At 39.7% G+C, this 24,304-nt stretch overlaps 2 non-coding genes and 1 pseudogene across 2 annotated transcripts; 2 read left to right on the top strand and 1 right to left on the bottom strand.

Annotated features, from left to right (window-relative positions):
• The first annotated feature begins 6,380 nt into the window (after positions 1–6,380).
• LOC117149757 lies at positions 6,381–6,559 on the top strand. The gene has a single exon (XR_004460498.1). It is a non-coding gene; the product is annotated as a 5.8S ribosomal RNA (ribosomal RNA).
• A 341-nt stretch (positions 6,560–6,900) lies between these two features.
• LOC117149759 lies at positions 6,901–16,085 on the top strand (annotated as a pseudogene).
• A 5,307-nt stretch (positions 16,086–21,392) lies between these two features.
• On the bottom strand, positions 21,393–21,571 carry LOC117149756. Its single transcript, XR_004460497.1, has one exon. It is a non-coding gene; the product is annotated as a 5.8S ribosomal RNA (ribosomal RNA).
• Positions 21,572–24,304: the final 2,733 nt, after the last annotated feature.

Raw genomic sequence — 24,304 nt, 5'->3', positions numbered from 1 at the left:
TTGAGAGAACAAGTCGGAAAAACTTGTCATGTTTATATGGATGATATAATAATCTTTTCTAATACAATTGAACAACATTACACAGATTTAATTCAAATAATAAATATATTACAACAAGCTAATATGAAAATTTCTCTAGAAAAATCAAAATTCTTTAAATTAGAAACAGCATTTCTAGGTTATATAGTATCTCACAATGTAATTAAAACAGATCCTGAGAAAATCTCCACAATTATGAAGTATCCGATTCCACAAAACATTAGAGAACTTCGAAGTTTTCTAGGCCTCACCGGCTATTACCGTAAATTTGTCCGAAATTATGCAAAAATTGCCAAACCTTTAACCAAATACCTAGGAGGAGATAATGGAAAAATTTCTAGGAGAATGTCTACAAAAATTACAATACAGTTAGACGACCCAGCTGTTAAAGCTTTTAAAAAACTTAAAGATAATTTAATAGCACAAGTGGAATTAGTTCAACCAGATTATAACAAAAAATTCACTTTAACAACAGACGCATCAGATGTAGCTATCGGAGCAGTTTTATCACAGGATAATAAACCAATTACTTTCATATCCAAAACTCTAAATAAAACCGAACAACTTTATGCCACAAATAAAAAGGAATTGTTGGCAATAGTTTGGGCTCTTAAAAATCTCAGGAATTACTTATATGGTGTAATTGGTATAGAAATACAAACAGACCATCAATCTTTATCTTTCACAATCTCAGATAAAAACCCGAACGTAGAAATGAAAAGATGGTACTCCTTTATAGAAAGTTTCACCCCGAAAATAATATATAAACCCGGAACAACTAATGTCGTAGCCGACGCATTATCTCGAATAAAAATAAATAATATTACTAACAGCGACTTAGAACAATCAAACTCAGATCAAAATACACAACATTCTGCCGAAAGTAGTTTTGAAAATGTAATACAAGAGACCCGAAAACCGTTAAATCAGTTTCAACAACAACTGTTATTAACAAAGGGGAGGTATACAATACATGAGTCATTGAATGTTTTTGATAAGACCAGACATATAATTGAATATGATACGCCAGAAAACTTAATAGAAATATTAAGAGAATATCTAAAACCAAACATAACAGTAGGAATTCATTGTACTTTAGAAGATCTTTATCATATTCAATTACCATTAAAAAATAACTTTAACAACAAATTTCTTTATACTAAAATATTTCTACAAGACGTGGAAAATAACGAAGATAAGGCTATCATAATAGAAGAAACACATAGTCGTGCTCACAGAGGATTAGACGAAAATTATAAACAAATTAATAGATTATTTTATTGGCCAAATTTATATATCAAATTAAAGGAATACATAAAAAATTGTACAATTTGCAACGAAAATAAATACAACCGGCATCCTATTAAAATCCCTATTGGAGAAGCTCCTATTCCAACTAAAGAAGGAGAGAATTTACACATCGACATTTTTTACGCGCAAAGTCTTATTTTCTTAACCTGTATTGACGCATATTCAAAATTCCTGGTTGTAAAAGAAATTCAAAATAAACTAAACATCGAGAATAAAGTAATGGAATTACTCCAACATTTTCCCCACGCCAAAGTAATTATGACAGATAATGAACCGAGCTTCACCTCTGCTCAATTTAAATCCTTTGCACAAAGATGTGGTTTAACTCTACATTTCGCCGACCCCAGACACAGTACCTCGAACGGACAAGTAGAAAGAGCACATTCAACATTAACAGAATTAGCTCGTTGTATAAAAGAAGAATTTAATCTCACTGACTATTCTGAAATAATTATTAGAGCCGCAAAAGAATTCAATCAAAGCATTCATTCTACAACAAACCAAAAACCCTTTGATATTCTATATAATAAAATTAATCACGAAAACATTTCAAGAATTCTAAAGAACACACAAGAAAAAATGTTAGTAACACACAATGAAGGTCGCAGAGAAAAAGAATATCACGTAGGTCAAGTTGTTTATGAGAAAAAACACGGCGAAAGAAATAAGCTAAAAACTAGATATAAAAAACAGGTTGTTAAGGAAAACCTACCTAACAAAGTTATAATAAATAGTAGAAACAGGACTATTCACAAAGACAACACTAAGTTTTAACAAATACCATATTTTTTTTATTAAATTACAGAAAATGCATTTCGTATTACTTTTAATAACATTCGTAATGATAACCACTTCAGAAATAATTGATTACTCCAATCACGAATTTTTCCTGTTCAAAGACAAAAAGGATGTCCTTACCTATGAATCATATGCTGACTTATACCACGTAACTAACTTAAGTTTTTATAAAGAAATAATCAATCTAGAATCAGGATATGTAAGAAAAGATAAAAATACACGGACACAATGGGAAATTACTTACGAAATACAGATAATAGAATTAATTTTGTCACAACTGATACCAACTAGATCAAAAAGGGGAATAAATGAGTTAGGCACTGTTTGGAAATGGTTAGCTGGAACTCCGGATCACGATGATTTCATTAAAATACAGAATAAAATAAATGATTTAATTGAAAACAATAACCAACAATTTATTATTAATTCCAAATTGTTTAAAGAGATAAAATCACTTTCCGATCATTTTAAAAACATTTTTATCGATCAAGAATTGCCATTAAGAAAACATCGCCTACGTTTATTAACATTTGACTTACAAAACATTATTGATACTATCACACTGGCCAAAATTGATTTATTCAACACAAAAATTTTAAACAATGAAGACATCAAAGAAATATTAGATCACGAACAACAGCCTGTACTTATTGCAGACTTAATGGACATCGCCATATTCAAAATCGTATTGCATAAAGAACTCTTAATAATTTATATAAAATACCCCGTTATAACAAACAGATGCGAAATTTACTATGCCAGATCTATTTCACATAATGATGGAAAATTACTTATAAGTAATCAGGTCGCAAAATGCGAAAATACCTATTATGAAATATCTAATTTTAAGAACGAACTTTTGAACAACTATTGTATTATAAGTAAAGATAAGACTTGTTTTACCCGCTTACTAAATGGAGAAAAATCAATTTGCACTAAAATTCTAGAAAAGAATAAGAATATAGATAAAATCAAACCATTCAGAACTTTCTCTTGACAACATTAATATTTTAAACCCATTTATTGAAATTTACAATTGGAAAATTTCAATTTCATTTATATTATTAATTTTAATCATTTTGTATTTCATTACTATATTAATAATAAAAATCAGGTATTATATATTTGTAACCAAACAAAAACGACCAGAACCAGAAAAACCAAATAATGATGTAGAATTTTTAACAGAATTAAATGAACGTTTGAACGAAATTAATAATGAAGCGGGACGCGTCATTTTAGAGGGGGGAGAGTTATCCAACCCATGAACATAGCTCCCTTCCACAATTTATAAACAAACTCCAATTCTCAATCTCGTCGGAATTGCCCTTGTCTTTGTTTTTGTCATTGCCTTTGCCAGCACTCAGCTACCCGCTAACATAAGCAACCCAAACTTAACGTAAACACAGCTTCCGCTTGGAGACCAAGCCACGGCCGACTTATTGCGTATCAATCAAAAATTGCATCGATCAGCATAATTGAATTTCACAATGCAGTGGAAAATTTCCAGCATAAAGCTTTTATCGAAAGTTCGGTAATTTTCCGAAAGAAAAGCTTCTGGCCGAGGTTGATTGGATTAGGACTTAGAATTTGAAGATCAGTCAGTCTGAATCGGGAGTCTGAAAGAATCGGGACGAGATCGTCAACAGCTCAAAGTTAAACATAAGTTACCAAGTGTCTCGTAATAGTATAAGTGAAAAAGTTTATCACCAAATAAATGTTAAATAATAAAAAATAAAATTTATTTTTTTAAATAAATAAAGAGTAACAATTTTAATTTGCATGTCTAAGTACACACGAATTAAAAGTGAAACCGCAAAAGGCTCATTATTTCAGTTATGGTTCCTTAGATCGTTAACAGTTACTTGGATAACTGTGGTAATTCTAGAGCTAATACATGCAATTAAAACATGAACCTTTATGGGACATGTGCTTTTATTAGGCTAAAACCAAGCGATCGCAAGATCGTTATATTGGTTGAACTCTAGATAACATGCAGATCGTATGGTCTTGTACCGACGACAGATCTTTCAAATGTCTGCCCTATCAACTTTTGATGGTAGTATCTAGGACTACCATGGTTGCAACGGGTAACGGGGAATCAGGGTTCGATTCCGGAGAGGGAGCCTGAGAAACGGCTACCACATCTAAGGAAGGCAGCAGGCGCGTAAATTACCCACTCCCAGCTCGGGGAGGTAGTGACGAAAAATAACAATACAGGACTCATATCCGAGGCCCTGTAATTGGAATGAGTACACTTTAAATCCTTTAACAAGGACCAATTGGAGGGCAAGTCTGGTGCCAGCAGCCGCGGTAATTCCAGCTCCAATAGCGTATATTAAAGTTGTTGCGGTTAAAACGTTCGTAGTTGAACTTGTGCTTCATACGGGTAGTACAACTTACAATTGTGGTTAGTACTATACCTTTATGTATGTAAGCGTATTACCGGTGGAGTTCTTATATGTGATTAAATACTTGTATTTTTTCATATGTTCCTCCTATTTAAAAACCTGCACTAGTGCTCTTAAACGAGTGTTATTGTGGGCCGGTACTATTACTTTGAACAAATTAGAGTGCTTAAAGCAGGCTTCAAATGCCCGAATATTCTGTGCATGGGATAATGAAATAAGACCTCTGTTCTGCTTTCATTGGTTTTCAGATCAAGAGGTAATGATTAATAGAAATAGAAGCAGTTTGGGGGCATTAGTATTACGACGCGAGAGGTGAAATTCTTGGACCGTCATAAGACTAACTTAAGCGAAAGCATTTGCCAAAGATGTTTTCATTAATCAAGAACGAAAGTTAGAGGTTCGAAGGCGATCAGATACCGCCCTAGTTCTAACCATAAACGATGCCAGCTAGCAATTGGGTGTAGCTACTTTTATGGCTCTCTCAGTCGCTTCCCGGGAAACCAAAGCTTTTGGGCTCCGGTGGAAGTATGGTTGCAAAGCTGAAACTTAAAGGAATTGACGGAAGGGCACCACCAGGAGTGGAGCCTGCGGCTTAATTTGACTCAACACGGGAAAACTTACCAGGTCCGAACATAAGTGTGTAAGACAGATTGATAGCTCTTTCTCGAATCTATGGGTGGTGGTGCATGGCCGTTCTTAGTTCATGGAGTGATTTGTCTGGTTAATTCCAATAACGAACGAGACTCAAATATATTAAATAGATATCTTCAGGATTATGGTGCTGAAGCTTATGTAGCCTTCATTCATGGTGGCAGTAAAATGTTTATTGTGTTTGTTGGTTTGTCCCATTATAAGGACACTAGCTTCTTAAATGGACAAATTGCGTCTAGCAATAATGAGATTGAGCAATAACAGGTCTGTGATGCCCTTAGATGTCCTGGGCTGCACGCGCGCTACAATGAAAGTATCAACGTGTATTTCCTAGACCGAGAGGTCCGGGTAAACCGCTGAACCACTTTCATGCTTGGGATTGTGAACTGAAACTGTTCACATGAACTTGGAATTCCCAGTAAGTGTGAGTCATTAACTCGCATTGATTACGTCCCTGCCCTTTGTACACACCGCCCGTCGCTACTACCGATTGAATTATTGAGTTAATAAACATTTGTTATAATACAAATAAATACAATTTACCAAAATAAAAATATTACAAAATGATTCCACGGAATCAAAAGTTAAAGTCAAAATAAAATGAAGATGGCTTTTATTTTATATGTGGGGCTTGGCAACCTCATAAAAAGACTTTAACATTATTAATGTTGTTGTGCCTATTTGTGGCAGTACTTACTACAACAATGGCGTTTCCTATAAAAACAAATTCTCGAAAATGGAAATCGAAGAAACTAAACAAAATTTGAAAGTAGAAGTCGAATTAAAATTAAAATAATTTTGAATGTGGTAATCGAAATAAGTGTGTGTGTATATGGACCATAATATACACGCGTTGCGAATATGTATTGTTCATCTATGTTATGAGCATACGTTGGCTAATGCAACAACCTAAAATATACAATGTTTGTACCTGTCATCCATCAGGTTAATGTTTTATACAAATTTTGCAGTATGAGTCACCCAAAATAGCAAACCATAACCAGATTATTATGATACATAATGCTTATATGAAACTAAGACATATCGCAACATTTATTTTTAGGTATAAAAATAAATTTATTGAAGGAATTGATATATGCCAGTAAAATGGTGTATTTTTAATTTCTTTCAATAAAAACAATATTGATATTATATAAAAATGAATTATAAAACTCTAAGCGGTGGATCACTCGGCTCATGGGTCGATGAAGAACGCAGCAAACTGTGCGTCATCGTGTGAACTGCAGGACACATGAACATCGACATTTTGAACGCATATCGCAGTCCATGCTGTTATGTACTTTAATTAATTTTATAGTGCTGCTTGGACTACATATGGTTGAGGGTTGTAAGACTATGCTAATTAAGTTGTTTATAAATTTTTTATAAGCATATGGTATATTATTGGATTAAATAATGATTTTATTCATAATATTAAAAAAGAAATGAAAAACATTATCTCACATTTGAATGTGAAAAACAATCTATACAATCAATCAATCTATAATTGTCTCTTATTAATGATTCGGAAAAAGAAAAATCTTGGTTTTGTTATTATTCTTCGTTGGTTCGTTAAATGGATAAAAAATAACTTTGCTTACAAGAACTATTGGAACTATTTATAACGAATTTAATTGATTGTTTTATCATTTATATATAAAGAATTTATGGCAAAATATAGTTATATATACAACCTCAACTCATATGGGACTACCCCCTGAATTTAAGCATATTAATTAGGGGAGGAAAAGAAACTAACAAGGATTTTCTTAGTAGCGGCGAGCGAAAAGAAAACAGTTCAGCACTAAGTCACTTTGTCTATATGGCAAATGTGAGATGCAGTGTATGGAGCGTCAATATTCTAGTATGAGAAATTAATGATTTAAGTCCTTCTTAAATGAGGCCATTTACCCATAGAGGGTGCCAGGCCCGTATAACGTTAATGATTACTAGATGATGTTTCCAAAGAGTCGTGTTGCTTGATAGTGCAGCACTAAGATGGTGGTAAACTCCATCTAAAACTAAATATAACCATGAGACCGATAGTAAACAAGTACCGTGAGGGAAAGTTGAAAAGAACTCTGAATAGAGAGTTAAACAGTACGTGAAACTGCTTAGAGGTTAAGCCCGATGAACCTGAATATCCGTTATGGAAAATTCATCATTAAAATTGTAATATTTAAATAATATTATTAAGAATAATGTGCATTTTTTCCATATAAGGACACTGTAATCTATTAGCATATCCCAAATTTATCATAAAATATAACTTATAGTTTATTCCAATTAAATTGCTTGCATTTTAACACAGAATAAATGTTATTAATTTGATAAAGTGCTGATAGATTTATATTATTACAGAGCGTTAATTTTTCGGAATTATATAATGGCATAATTATCATTGATTTTTGTGTTTATTATATGCTCTTGTATGATTAACAATGCGAAAGATTCAGGATACCTTCGGGACCCGTCTTGAAACACGGACCAAGGAGTCTAACATATGTGCAAGTTATTGGGATGTAAACCTAATAGCGTAATTAACTTGACTAATAATGGGATTAGTTTTTTAGCTATTTATAGCTAATTAAAACAATCCCGGGGCGTTCTATATAGTAATGTATAATGTATATTTATATTATTTATGCCTTTAACTGGAACGTACCTTGAGCATATATGCTGTGACCCGAAAGATGGTGAACTATACTTGATCAGGTTGAAGTCAGGGGAAACCCTGATGGAAGACCGAAACAGTTCTGACGTGCAAATCGATTGTCAGAATTGAGTATAGGGGCGAAAGACCAATCGAACCATCTAGTAGCTGGTTCCTTCCGAAGTTTCCCTCAGGATAGCTGGTGCATTTTAATATTATATAAAATAATCTTATCTGGTAAAGCGAATGATTAGAGGCCTTAGGGTCGAAACGATCTTAACCTATTCTCAAACTTTAAATGGGTAAGAACCTTAACTTTCTTGATATGAAGTTCAAGGTTATGATATAATGTGCCCAGTGGGCCACTTTTGGTAAGCAGAACTGGCGCTGTGGGATGAACCAAACGTAATGTTACGGTGCCCAAATTAACAACTCATGCAGATACCATGAAAGGCGTTGGTTGCTTAAAACAGCAGGACGGTGATCATGGAAGTCGAAATCCGCTAAGGAGTGTGTAACAACTCACCTGCCGAAGCAACTAGCCCTTAAAATGGATGGCGCTTAAGTTGTATACCTATACATTACCGCTAAAGTAGATGATTTATATTACTTGTGATATAAATTTTGAAACTTTAGTGAGTAGGAAGGTACAATGGTATGCGTAGAAGTGTTTGGCGTAAGCCTGCATGGAGCTGCCATTGGTACAGATCTTGGTGGTAGTAGCAAATAATCGAATGAGACCTTGGAGGACTGAAGTGGAGAAGGGTTTCGTGTGAACAGTGGTTGATCACGAGTTAGTCGGTCCTAAGTTCAAGGCGAAAGCCGAAAATTTTCAAGTAAAACAAAAATGCCTAACCATATAAACAAAGCGAATATAATACACTTGAATAATTTTGAACGAAAGGGAATACGGTTCCAATTCCGTAACCTGTTGAGTATCCGTTTGTTATTAAATATGGGCCTCGTGCTCATCCTGGCAACAGGAACGACCATAAAGAAGCCGTCGAGAGATATCGGAAGAGTTTTCTTTTCTGTTTTATAGCCGTACTACCATGGAAGTCTTTCGCAGAGAGATATGGTGATGGGCTAGAAGAGCATGACATATACTGTTGTGTCGATATTTTCTCCTCGGACCTTGAAAATTTATGGTGGGGACACGCAAACTTCTCAACAGGCCGTACCAATATCCGCAGCTGGTCTCCAAGGTGAAGAGTCTCTAGTCGATAGAATAATGTAGGTAAGGGAAGTCGGCAAATTAGATCCGTAACTTCGGGATAAGGATTGGCTCTGAAGATTGAGATAATCGGGCTTGATTGCGAAACAATAACATGGTTTATGTGCTCGTTCTGGGTAAATAGAGTTTCTAGCATTTATGTTAGTTACTTGTTCCCCGGATAGTTTAGTTACGTAGCCAATTGTGGAACTTTCTTGCTAAAATTTTTAAGAATACTATTTGGGTTAAACCAATTAGTTCTTATCAATTATAACGATTATAAATTAACAATCAATTCAGAACTGGCACGGACTTGGGGAATCCGACTGTCTAATTAAAACAAAGCATTGTGATGGCCCTAGCGGGTGTTGACACAATGTGATTTCTGCCCAGTGCTCTGAATGTCAAAGTGAAGAAATTCAAGTAAGCGCGGGTCAACGGCGGGAGTCAAATGCCTCGTCATCTAATTAGTGACGCGCATGAATGGATTAACGACGGACGTGTTTTCGTTGCGCTCGTGTACAGATTGCGAATAACTAAGTTTTCCTTGTTTGGAAAGTAATTAAATCGGTGATTTAGTGCTCCGCGGAAGTCGAGTGAAAATTGTCGAGTGTTAAAAACAAGCGGTTTGGAAATTATTAACAATAAACTATTGAAAATTTTCCACTCCGCACGTGCTGCGAGGCGAGCTTACGAGTAAGTTTTTTCGAGTAAGCTTTTTTAGCAGCTGTCAAAAAGCTTATTGGTGGCAGTCATTGCTAGGGTTTGTGTCTAGGGACAGTTTTAGTGCTACCAGACTCTACCGATAGGTGGAGCTCTAGAGCATCTACCTTTTGTCACTGAGCAAACGAGCATACGGTTGCTGGCGTCGACGGTAGGAGGAGCCACCATCGGAGTTATGCCGATGGAGAGCGACAGCAGCCCGAGTGCCTTGAGCGGAAGTAGTGCCTCGAGGAAGTCCAGACGAGGCAGGCGCAGAAGCCATCTGGCCTCTAAGAGCTCGGCGCCGACGCAGGCGAAATTGGTTGCCCAGGCATCGAATGGAGTGCCAGAACCCGTTGGTGTACTGGAGGAGGCGTTTTCGTCGCTGGAAGACGCCCGGGCGGCTACGGCAAACGCTGCCATCGATGCTGCCCCCCCCCCACGCTGCTGCCACCGCTGCTGATCCTACTGCTGATCCTACTGCTGCCCCTGCTGCTGCCCCTGCTGCCGACCACACTGCTGCCTCCGCCGTTTCCACTGCTGCTAAAATTGTTGCCACCACTGCCACTGCCGCTACCGCTGCCGCCCGTGCTGGGCAAGCAGCCATGATGGCAGAGCTGTCGGCCACCCAGCGCACGGTGAGAAGCAGCTTCCGCAGCCTAGGAGAAGTGGACACGGAAGAGCTCTCGTATGCTATCAGCCGCTACGATGAGCTGGTGCTGGCGTTAATGCTCCGGTGTGGAGAACTGGAGACGCGGCTCGCTATGCCGCCACCGCCGCCGCCGTCGTCGAATCCGTTGAAGAATACGGCCGCCAATGCTCCCCAGATGCCACAGGTTGCACCCATCGCTGCCCCGCGGACCACCAAGGTTCGCGAGACGTGGTCAGCGGTGGTGAAGTGCGACGACCCTGCGCTATCGGGGAAAGCTATAGCGGAAAAGGTGCGAACGATGGTTGCACCCTCCCTCGGAGTCAGAGTACATGAGGTACGTGAGCTCCGTCGAGGTGGTGGTGCGATCATTCGTACTCCTTCAGTTGGAGAGCTGCAGAAGGTGGTAGCATCAAAGAGGTTCGCTGAAGTTGGGCTAAATGTGGCACGAAATGCGGCCGAGAAGCCGAAGGTCGTCGTCTATGACGTCGACACAGCTATCGGCCCTGAGGAATTCATGCAGGAGCTCCATGGAAATAACTTCGACAGCGAAATGACTATGTCCCAGTTTAAGAAGTCCGTGCACCTGCTGACCAAGGCGTGGTCGGTAACTGACGGCACCACAGTAAATGTGACGCTAGAGGTAGACGACCGGGCGATGGCGAAGCTTGATGTAGGTCGTGTCTACATCAAGTGGTTCTCATTCCGATGCCGAGCACAGGTCCGCACATACGCCTGCCACAGATGCGTGGGTTTCGACCACAAGGTCAGCGAATGCCGGCAGAAGGACAATGTTTGCCGCCAGTGCGGGCAACAAGGCCACACCGCGGCAAAGTGCCAAAACCCGGTGGACTGCCGGAACTGCCGTCACAGAGGGCAACCCTCGGGGCATTACATGCTCTCGAACGTTTGCCCGATATACGGGGCGTTGCTGGCGAGGGTGCAAGCTAGACATTAATGTTTAGCTTCATCCAAGCGAACTGTGGCCGAGGCAGAGCTGCGACCATCGAGCTCGGAGTCCGACTCAGGAGATCGGAGTCTATGTTCGCGCTGGTGCAGGAGCCGTATCTCGGCGGGGACGGAATGGATGTGCTGCCTGAAGGAATGAGAATTTTCACCGATTGGCGAGGGAAGGCAGCCATCCTAGTAGATCAACAGGAAGCCATCTGTATGCCAGTGGAGACCCTCACCACGGATTATGGCGTATGTCTGGTCGTTAAAGGGAGATTTGACTCAATCTTCCTTTGCGCCGCATACTGCCAGTTCGATGCACCTCTGGAACCGTACCTCCGGTACATGGATGCGGTCCTGCTGCAGGCCATCAGAACCCCCGCAATCCTGGGCCTCTACGCGAATGCAGTGTCCCCCATGTGGCTTAGCAAACTCTCTCGTCATGCCGAGGGGCAAGCTAACTACAGACGGGGTGAGCTGCTGTCAGAGTGGATGCTGGAGGCAAGAGTCGCCGCCCTAAACCAGTCAACAGAGGTGTACACGTTCGATAATCACAGAGCTACTAGCGATATCGACGTGACAATCGTCAATGAGGCAGCATCTATGTGGGCCACATATGAGTGGAGAGTGGACGAGTGGGAATTGAGTGACCACAACATCATTACTGTTGTGGCCGAACCAACTACCGCGCGCGCAGTTGAGAGCATAGCTCCTGTGCCGTCCTGGAACTTCTCCAATGCACGTTGGCGATTGTTCAAGGAGGAAATGGTGAGTAGAGCAGCCGAACTTCCGGAGAACTTCTCAGAGTCGCCGTTGGACCAGCAAGTTTCGACCCTGCGCAGTATAGTACATAATGTATGCGATATTGCGCTGGGAAGAAAGTCGATTCGATCGCCCAACAGGAGAGCACGTTGGTGGACTGCCGACCTCTGCGCTGCAATGCGCGAAGTCCTGAGACTTCGTCGCCTACTCCAAGATGGAAGGCGTCGTGATGACGGTGCCGCTATAGAGCGTGTAGTGGTCGAGCTGAGGCGGGCCTCAGCCAACTACAAGAAGCTCATTGGGAGGTCAAAAATGGATGACTGGAAACGCTTTGTGGGAGATCATGCCGACGACCCATGGGGGCGCGTCTACAAGATTTGCCGAGGCCGCAGAAAGTGCACGGAGATTGGGTGCCTCCGCGTGAATGGCGAGCTCATCACTGATTGGGGTGACTGTGCACGAGTGCTCCTCCGCAATTTCTTCCCAGTTGCGGAGTCCGAAGCACCGACTGCCATCGCGGAGGAAGTCCCACCGGCCCTCGAAGAATTCGAGGTTGATGCATGTGTTGCCCGGTTGAAGAGCAGGCGCTCTCCCGGCTTGGACGGCATCAATGGCACTATCTGCAAGGCAGTCTGGCGCGCCATACCCGAGCACCTAGCATCGTTGTTTTCCCGATGCATCCGGTTAGGATACTTTCCCGCCGAGTGGAAGTGCCCACGAGTTGTCTCGCTGCTCAAAGGGCCAGATAAGGACAAGTGTGAGCCCTCCTCATATAGAGGAATATGCTTGCTGCCAGTCTTTGGTAAGGTGCTCGAGGCCATCATGGTGAATCGTGTGAGAGAAGTTCTTCCGGAAGGCTGCAGATGGCAGTTTGGATTTCGCCGAGGACGATGTGTGGAGGATGCTTGGAGACACGTGAAGAGCGGTGTTTGTGCCAGCCCGGCGCAATACGTGCTCGGCACATTCGTGGACTTCAAAGGAGCATTCGACAACGTCGAATGGAGTGCTGCACTCCGACGACTAGCCGACTTGGGATGCCGGGAGATGGGCTTGTGGCAGAGCTTTTTCTCCGGTCGAAGAGCAGTGATCCGAAGCAGTTCCGGTACTGTGGAAGTACCGGTAACTAGAGGCTGCCCGCAGGGGTCAATCAGTGGCCCATTTATCTGGGACATACTGATGGATGTACTGCTTCAGCGTCTCCAGCCGTATTGCCAGCTGAGTGCATACGCGGATGACTTGCTGCTTCTCGTCGAGGGAAATTCCCGAGCTATGCTAGAGGAAAAAGGAGCACAGCTGATGTCCATCGTAGAAGAGTGGGGAGCGGAAGTTGGCGTTGCCGTCTCGACCAGCAAGACGGTAATAATGCTGCTGAAAGGTGCCTTGAGACGTGCGCCTACGGTGAGGTTTGCTGGAGCGAACCTTCCGTATGTGCGTAGCTGTCGGTACCTTGGCATCACGGTCAGTGAAGGAATGAAATTCCTCACGCACATAGCTTCGCTTCGCCAGCGGATGACCGGAGTCGTTGGAGCATTGGCGCGTGTGCTTCGAGCCGACTGGGGCTTCAGTCCTCGAGCCAGGCGGACCATATATGACGGACTCATGGCACCTTGTGTGCTGTTTGGTGCCCCGGTATGGTATGACACCGCCGAACAAGTAGCCGCCCGGAGACGACTAGCCTCCTGCCAGAGGCTAATCCTGCTTGGATGCCTTTCGGTATGCCGAACAGCGTCCACAGTGGCACTGCAGGTACTTGGTGGAGCTCCCCCGCTTGACTTGGCTGTTAAGTTTTTAGCGGTCCAATACAAGCTGAAGCGTGGATACCCGCTGGAGGAGAGCGACTGGCTATACGACGAGGACACTACGTGTCTAAGCTGGAAGCAGAGGAAGACTCGCCTAGAAGAGTGCTTACTGCAGAGTTGGCAGAACAGATGGGATGATGACAGCGAACCAGGACGGGTGACGCATAAATTCATCCCATATGTCACTCTCGCCTATCGGGATCCAAGATTTGGATTCTCGATGAGGACGTCTTACCTGCTGACAGGTCAAGGGTCGTTTAACGCATTTTTGCAAGAATCCTGGAAGATCAACAGAGGACTCAACGGCTGGCAGTGTTTGCGGACGAAGTGTTCCGTAGGAGGAGGGGTGTTTAGCCCAACAACTTCGCCGTGTGGTTAGCGGGCGAGAACACTTCCACCATAGGTCCCTCTAACCCTGCTTGTCGGAGCAAAAAGAGGAGGCCCACCGAGCCTCTCTTTCGGTACCACGGGTTGTGCAGCTATCCAAGACTGCACATTGAGGTAGGCCCCTGGTGGGAGTATCGTGGTGGCTGTGGTTGGTACCCATATCGCGGGTAGAGCCTTCGTGTTCGACGTTTGAGTTACGGTGCTGGTTGCGCAAAACTCGGGTGCTGTGACCCAGAGATCAGTAGAGATTTTAGGTAGATCTCGCTCCTCAGCAAGGGGGAGTGCTTGCCCGGCAAGCAAGTACTCGAATTGCTACCGGGGTGGTCGCTATGTACATAGCTATAGCTTCTAGTCCGGGACGCTTGTCTGGCGTATCCAGACACATACACCATGTTGATACATGCACCACTTGTGGGTGTTCAGGGTGTCGTGGTTGTAATCCCTTCAGTGTGGAACACGCCACGTAAAACAAGTTCGGAGAGATCTGAAAAGTCGTCGTCGTGTCCCTATCTACTATCTAGCGAAACCACAGCCAAGGGAACGGGCTTGGAATAATTAGCGGGGAAAGAAGACCCTTTTGAGCTTGACTCTAATCTGGCAGTGTAAGGAGACATAAGAGGTGTAGAATAAGTGGGAGATATTAGACCTCGGTTTGGTATCGTCAATGAAATACCACTACTCTTATTGTTTCCTTACTTACTTGATTAAATGGAACGTGTATCATTTCCTAGCCATTATACGGATATATTTATTATATCTTATGGTATTGGGTTTTGATGCAAGCTTCTTGATCAAAGTATCACGAGTTTGTTATATAATCGCAAACAAATTCTTTAATAAAACGATGCATTTATGTATTTTTGATTTGAAAATTTGGTATAACTCATATTACTCAGGTATGATCCAATTCAAGGACATTGCCAGGTAGGGAGTTTGACTGGGGCGGTACATCTCTTAAATAATAACGGAGGTGTCCCAAGGCCAGCTCAGTGCGGACAGAAACCACACATAGAGCAAAAGGGCAAATGCTGACTTGATCTCGGTGTTCAGTACACACAGGGACAGCAAAAGCTCGGCCTATCGATCTTTTTGGTTTAAAGAGTTTTTAACAAGAGGTGTCAGAAAAGTTACCATAGGGATAACTGGCTTGTGGCGGCCAAGCGTTCATAGCGACGTCGCTTTTTGATCCTTCGATGTCGGCTCTTCCTATCATTGTGAAGCAAAATTCACCAAGCGTTGGATTGTTCACCCATGCAAGGGAACGTGAGCTGGGTTTAGACCGTCGTGAGACAGTTTAGTTTTACCCTACTAATGACAAAACGTTGTTGCGACAGCATTCCTGCGTAGTACGAGAGGAACCGCAGGTACGGACCAATGGCACAATACTTGTTCGAGCGAACAGTGGTATGACGCTAAGTCCGTTGGATTATGCCTGAACGCCTCTAAGGTCGTATCCGTGCTGGACTGCAATGATAAATAAGGGGCAATTTGCATTGTATGGCTTCTAAACCATTTAAAGTTTATAATTTATTTTATAAACGACAATGGATGTGATGCCAATGTAATTTGTAACATAGTAAATTAGGAGGATCTTCGATCACCTGATGCCGCGCTAGTTACATATAAAAGCATTATTTAATACAATGACAAAGCCTAGAATCAATTGTAAACGACTTTTGTAACAGGCAAGGTGTTGTAAGTGGTTGAGCAGCTGCCATACTGCGATCCACTGAAGCTTATCCTTTGCTTGATGATTCGATAAATAAATGATTTTTCCTGTAGCCAAACAAACACCTCGTCATCAATTTAGTGAGGCATATGATATTGTCCCTATCATATAATTTTTGATATAAAAACTTTAAAGAATTGTATCAAGTTGCCAAATACCTCGTCATCAATTTAGTGACGCATATGATATTGTCCCTATCATATAATTAATATAAAGACTTTAATGAATTGTGTCAAGTTGCCAAACACCTCGTCATCAAATTAGTGACGCATATGATATTGTCCCTATCATATAATTAATATAAAGACTTTTTAAAGAATTGTGTTAAGTTGCCAAACACCTCGTCATCAACTACTATATTATGGTATCTCATATCTCATATTGTATTCTCTTATGTGTTCATAGGATTTTGGCAATTATACGAGTAAATTAAATAATATACATATGAAAATGATTAATTATTATATGTATAAGGGAAAAAATGCTGAAATATTCCCATATTATCTTAGTATTATAGAGGAAAGACCGTTGCCGACCTCTGATATTGTTCAAAACTTATGTATTTATATGATTTTGGCAATTATATGAGTAAATTAAATAATATACATATGAAAATGATTAATTATTATATGTATAAGGGAAAAAATGCTGAAATATTCCCATATTATCTTAGTATTATAGAGGAAAGACCGTTGCTGACCTCTGATATTGTTCAAAACTTATGTATTTATATGATTTTGGCAATTATATGAGTAAATTAAATAATATACATATGAAAATGATTAATTATTATATGTATAGGGGAAAAAATGCTGAAATATTCCCACATTCTCTTAGTATTATAGAGAAAAGCCATTATAGTGAGAGGGTATAGTAGTGTAAACGACCGGAATTACGACAGAGGGTTCAAAAACTACTATAGGTAGGCAGTGGTTGCCGACCTCTCATATTGTTCAAAACTTATGTATTCATATGATTTTGGCATTAATATGAGTATATTAAATAATATACATATGAAAATGATTAATTATTATATGTGTCGGCGCATACTTTTGTAAGCTGGTGAATGTGCTAGAATATTTCACAAGAATAATAATTCCATCAGCTCGGGGAAATCATTGGTATGTCAGCATATTGTATTATGTGTTAGAATATTCCAGAAGTACAGTAATTTCATCATTTCGGGGAAATCATTGGTATTTCATCATATTACAATATTGCATACTGCGTTGCTATTGGTCGGCTGTATTTTTGTAGCTTTGGCATCTCCTGTTACAGCGCGGCGGCAGCGTGTGGTCGCTGTCGCCGAGTGTGGTTCGAAGGTTAGCACGGAGAAGAAGTGAGTGACACAAATTAATTGTGTGTAGAACTTCGGTGCGTTCGAAACTCGCTGCGCGAAATGGAGAATAATAATTGTGCTCCGACATCAGAAGTGGGATCTGGCTCGCTGCCTAACACTATAGATGGGCCGTGGCGCGTTTTAATGGAAATACAAAATAAACTTGATCGAACTTGTTAAAGCAATACAAACAACGGCATCCGAAACAACAAACAAAAATATTGTGGTGTTACCTAAATTCAACGCGGACCTTGATGGCGCAGACGCAACGGCGTGGTGCTCTACGGCAAATATTATTTTGGCTGAATCAACTATAAAAGGCAGCGCGTTAGTTATGGCTTTAAGTGCAGCGATGGAAGGAAGCGCGACGCAGTGGTTTGCTCAAATATGCTATCCGGAAATAACTTGGGCCGAGTTTAAGGAACTTTTCGTGCAACGTTTTGCTAGTGTGGAAACTCCAGCGGCTATGTTTTTAGCAATGCTAGCAGGTTGTCCAACTGACGGCGAATGTCTCTCCAATTATGCTAGTCGCATGATGACGTCGCTTATTACGAAGTGGCGTGAGATGGATGTGGAGGAAATAGCTGTTTCTGTGACGCTTGCTAAGTTGGCTCATGTAGATAGCAGGCTGCAACGATTAACATTTACTTCAAATGTGCACACAAGAAGTGAATTACAAACTGAGCTTAAAGCATTTACGTTTAATAAACGAAAGAAAACTCAGCAAGAAGAAATGCCTCCAGCTGACATAAAGCGCCAGCGACTTTCAACAATGAGATGCCATTTCTGTGGAAAACTCGGTCACAAGATGATCGAATGTAGAGCTAAACAGCAGCAGCAATTTTCATCTAATGCCAAGGACAGCAACGACAGGAACCCTTTTGGTCACCGTCAAAAATCGGATGTGACTTGTTTTAATTGTGGCGAGAGCGGTCATATTTCAACACACTGCAGCAAGACCAAAAAGGACAAAGGCACACATCAAGTGAAAAGGTTGGAACTATGCGAGGTTGTTGAACGCAAGGGAGAGATGGTTCATCAAGGCGAGATATTTCCAACAACAACAACAACTCAGAGCCCACTCGTTCGTCAGAAATGCCTAATTCGCTGGAATAGAGCAAGGTCCCGAAAAGAAGAGGCACAAAATGCAAACACCGATTAGATGCCATAGTTGTGGTAAACTCGGACACAAGGCAATGGAGTGCCGAAACAGAAGAGCAGAAGAAAAGAACGAGAGAAACGAGACGAGACCAGGCGATAGCAGTGGCAGATCTAAAGTTACGTGTTTCAAATGTGGCAACGTTGGACATATTGCATCGGCGTGCAGGAACAGCAACAGCGAATATAACCATAGAGAGGAGAGTCGACACGTGTGCGGTAATTAAGCAGAACGGGACAGCAATATAGTTTGGTGAGCGGTTTCCATTTTTCTTTGATTCTTGTTCCGAATGCTCGTTAATAAAAGAGACAATTAGCGAGAAGAGACGCCATAACCTTGTAGTTTTGAGAGGCATAGGCGACAATGTTGTCAAGAGTAATTTGCAAATTCTGTCCATAAAATTTCTGAATTCAATCTTGAATTGTTATTTCACGTAGTTTATAAGAAATGCCTTAAATACGATATGATGATTGAAGCTGTTGAAAGAGACAGTAGCGAAATGATTGAAGCTGTTGAAAGAGACAGCAGCGAAATGATTGAAGCTGTTGAAAGAGACAGTAGCGAAATGATTGAAGCTGTTGAAAGAGACAGTAGCGAAATGATTGAAGCTGTTGAAAGAGACAGTAGCGAAATTGTTGAAGCTGTTGAAAGAGACAGTAGCGAAATTGTTGAAGCTGTTGAAAGAGACAGTAGCGAAATTGTTGAAGCTGTTGAAAGAGACAGTAGCGAATTTGTTGAAGCTGTTGAAAGAGACAGTAGCGAAATTGTTGAAGCTGTTGAAAGAGACAGTAGCGAAATTATTGAAGCTGTTGAAAGAGACAGTATGGATGCCTGAAGGGCTAATAATGAAATTTTTAAGTATAATGTAAGCACAAGTGCAAGGCAAATGTCTTGATCATGGCGTGTTGCGCATTACATATGAATAAGAAGAAAATGAATTATGTTAAAGAAAAGAAATTTTTATCGGAAATTTAAATTTGGATATTTGATTTGTCAATTGGCTAATATTTATTTTAAAATGATGTAAAAATAGTTTTGCAATAAAATTGTAGAGAACGAATCATTTTGGTAATATTTCACGAGGACGTGTAAAGGTCAGGATGGCCGTGTCGGCGCATACTTTTGTAAGCTGGTGAATGTGCTAGAATATTTCACAAGAATAATAATTCCATCAGCTCGGGGAAATCATTGGTATGTCAGCATATTGTATTATGTGTTAGAATATTCCAGAAGTACAGTAATTTCATCATTTCGGGGAAATCATTGGTATTTCATCATATTACAATATTGCATACTGCGTTGCTATTGGTCGGCTGTATTTTTGTAGCTTTGGCATCTCCTGTTACAGCGCGGCGGCAGCGTGTGGTCGCTGTCGCCGAGTGTGGTTCGAAGGTTAGCACGGAGAAGAAGTGAGTGACACAAATTAATTGTGTGTAGAACTTCGGTGCGTTCGAAACTCGCTGCGCGAAATGGAGAATAATAATTGTGCTCCGACATATGTATAAGGGAAAAAATAATCATATTATATATGAATTATGGAAAAAAATGAAAAGTTCCTATAATCTCTTAATATATAAGAGAATAGCCCGTATGTTGGGTGGCAAACGGAATTGAAAATACCCGCATTGAGGACAGCGGGTTCAAAAACTACTATAGGTAGGCAGTGGTTGCCGACCTCCCGCATTATTCGAAATATTTATTTCGGATTATGTTTATATTGGTTACATGCAATAAAGTATATTATTATCCGTACAAATTTGTTTCTCAGTTCTATAGAACACGGGACTTGGCTCCGCGGATAATAGGAATATTCGCTTTTTAGATAATATCGTTGAAACAAAAGTCAAGTTTCTATTATATATAGAATAACAAATCGTTTCCATTTATTATCGTTAATTTTTTGAGGCAGGCAAATATTAATTTATTACCTGCCGTATAGTTGGATTATTATATCGTTACGGTATAATACAAATATGGATTCTTATGAAAGAAATATAAAATTATATATTAAATGTGGAAATATTATATGCGCTTGGTTTTATGTTATATATTACCAGAGATATATATGAAAAGAGATAAATTTTAAATTTATCTTCAAAATGCAAATGATTTAACTTAATATTTATATTGGTTAAACAAAAATTGTACATGTGAATAGTTGTGATGCGACTCTTTGGAAACATCATCTAGTAATCATTAACGTTATACGGGCCTGGCACTCTCTATGGCCTCATTTAAGAAGGACTTAAATCATTAATTTCTCATACTAGAATATTGACGCTCCATACACTGCATCTCACATTTGCCATATAGACAAAGTGACTTAGTGCTGAACTGTTTTCTTTTCGCTCGCCGCTACTAAGAAAATCCTTGTTAGTTTCTTTTCCTCCCCTAATTAATATGCTTAAATTCAGGGGGTAGTCCCATATGAGTTGAGGTTGTATATATAACTATATTTTGCCATAAATTCTATATATATAAATGATAAAACAATCAATTAAATTCGTTATAAATAGTTCCAATAGTTCTTGTAAGCAAAGTTATTTTTTATCCATTTAACGAACCAACGAAGAATAATAACAAAACCAAATTTTTCTTTTTCCGAATCATTAATAAGAGACAATTCTAGATGAAAAATATTTCAATTTTTTATGCTAGACATTTCTCAGTATTATTTGATTGAAAAAGAGAATATTTCTCTTCGTTTTTCACATTCAAATGTGAGATAATGTTTTTCATTTCTTTTTTAATATTATGAATAAAATCATTATTTAATCCAATAATATACCATATGCTTATAAAAAATTTATAAACAAATTAATTTGCATAGATAGTCTTACAACCCTCAACCATGTGTAGTCCAAGCAGCACTATAAAATTAATTAAAGTACATAACAGCATGGACTGCGATATGCGTTCAAAATGTCGATGTTCATGTGTCCTGCAGTTCACACGATGACGCACAGTTTGCTGCGTTCTTCATCGACCCATGAGCCGAGTGATCCACCGCTTAGAGTTTTATAATTCATTTTTATATAATATCAATATTGTTTTTATTGAAAGAAATTAAAAAGACACCATTTTACTGGCATATATCAATTCCTTCAATAAATTTATTTTTATACCTAAAAATAAATGTTGCGATATGTCATATAAGCATTATGTATCATAATAATCTGGTTATGGTTTGCTATTTTGGGTGACACATACTGCAAAATTGATATAAAACATTAACCTGATGGATGACAGGTACAAACATTGTATATTTTAGGTTGTTGCATTAGCCAACGTATGCTCATAACATAGATGAACAATACATATTCGCAACGCGTGTATTTTATGGTCCATATACACACACACTTATTTCGATTACCACATTCAAAATTATTTTAATTTTAATTCGACTTCTACTTTCAAATTTTGTTTAGTTTCTTCGATTTCCATTTTCGATAATTTGTTTTTATAGGAAACGCCATTGTTGTAGTAAGTACTGCCACAAATACGCACAACAACATTAATAATGTTTAAGTCTTTTTATGAGGTTGCCAAGCCCCACATATAAAATAAAAGCCATCTTCATTTTATTTTGACTTTAACTTTTGATTCCGTGGAATCATATTGTAATATTTTTATTTTGGTAAATTGTATTTATTTGTATTATAACAAATGTTTATTAACGATAAGGATATTATACAATAATGATCCTTCCGCAGGTTCACCTACGGAAACCTTGTTACGACTTTTACTTCCTCTAAATAATCAAGTTCGGTCAACTTTTGCGAAACAACCGTAACACGCAAGGCGTCACAGTGATCACGTCTGGAGACCTCACTAAATAATTCAATCGGTAGTAGCGACGGGCGGTGTGTACAAAGGGCAGGGACGTAATCAATGCGAGTTAATGACTCACACTTACTGGGAATTCCAAGTTCATGTGAACAGTTTCAGTTCACAATCCCAAGCATGAAAGTGGTTCAGCGGTTTACCCGGACCTCTCGGTCTAGGAAATACACGTTGATACTTTCATTGTAGCGCGCGTGCAGCCCAGGACATCTAAGGGCATCACAGACCTGTTATTGCTCAATCTCATTATTGCTAGACGCAATTTGTCCATTTAAGAAGCTAGTGTCCTTATAATGGGACAAACCAACAGGTACGGCTCCACTTACATAAACACATTCAAACACAATAAACATTTTACTGCCACCATGAATGAAGGCTACATAAGCTTCAGCACCATAATCCTGAAGATATCTATTTAATATATTTGAGTCTCAAATTAAGCCGCAGGCTCCACTCCTGGTGGTGCCCTTCCATCAATTCCTTTAAGTTTCAGCTTTGCAACCATACTTCCCCCGGAGCCCAAAAGCTTTGGTTTCCCGGGAAGCGACTGAGAGAGCCATAAAAGTAGCTACACCCAATTGCTAGCTGGCATCGTTTATGGTTAGAACTAGGGCGGTATCTGATCGCCTTCGAACCTCTAACTTTCGTTCTTGATTAATGAAAACATCTTTGGCAAATGCTTTCGCTTAAGTTAGTCTTACGACGGTCCAAGAATTTCACCTCTCGCGTCGTAATACTAATGCTCCAAACTGCTTCTATTAATCATTACCTCTTGATCTGAAAACCAATGAAAGCAGAACAGAGGTCTTATTTCATTATCCCATGCACAGAATATTCAGGCATTTGAAGCCTGCTCTAAGCACTCTAATTTGTTCAAAGTAATAGTACCGGCCAACAATAACACTCGTTTAAGAGCACTAGTGCAGGTTTTTAAATAGGAGGAACATATGAAAAAATACAAGTATTTAATCACATATAAGAACTCCACCGGTAATACGCTTACATACATAAAGGTATAGTACTAACCACAATTGTAAGTTGTACTACCCGTATGAAGCACAAGTTCAACTACGAACGTTTTAACCGCAACAACTTTAATATACGCTATTGGAGCTGGAATTACCGCGGCTGCTGGTACCAGACTTGCCCTCCAATTGGTCCTTGTTAAAGGATTTAAAGTGTACTCATTCCAATTACAGGGCCTCGGATATGAGTCCTGTATTGTTATTTTTCGTCACTACCTCCCCGAGCTGGGAGTGGGTAATTTACGCGCCTGCTGCCTTCCTTAGATGTGGTAGCCGTTTCTCAACCATGGTAGTCCTAGATACTACCATCAAAAGTTGATAGGGCAGACATTTGAAAGATCTGTCGTCGGTACAAGACCATACGATCTGCATGTTATCTAGAGTTCAACCAATATAACGATCTTGCGATCGCTTGGTTTTAGCCTAATAAAAGCACATGTCCCATAAAGGTTCATGTTTTAATTGCATGTATTAGCTCTAGAATTACCACAGTTATCCAAGTAACTGTTAACGATCTAAGGAACCATAACTGATATAATGAGCCTTTTGCGGTTTCACTTTTAATTCGTGTGTACTTAGACATGCATGGCTTAATCTTTGAGACAAGCATCTAACTACTGGCAGGATCAACCAGAATAATGTTTTTCCTTCATATTCCATTCATATATTTTGAATCGAAATAAGCAATATAATAGATATATAGATTTTTCACTTTATATAATTCCATGATTTTTATTATATTGAATAAAATTCAATATTTCGCCTTTGGGTAAAATTTTAAATATATATTTATAAGTAAAAAATCCATTCGATTACGGCTATTTTTATATAGCATTCGTAATCCATATTTTCATTTTTAATTTATACTTGTTTTACCAATATA

The sequence above is a fragment of the Drosophila mauritiana genome, unplaced genomic scaffold, assembly GCF_004382145.1.
Source record: "Drosophila mauritiana strain mau12 unplaced genomic scaffold, ASM438214v1 U_313, whole genome shotgun sequence".
Classification (NCBI taxonomy): Eukaryota; Metazoa; Arthropoda; class Insecta; order Diptera; family Drosophilidae; genus Drosophila; species Drosophila mauritiana.
This window is presented reverse-complemented; position numbering and strand designations above follow the sequence as displayed.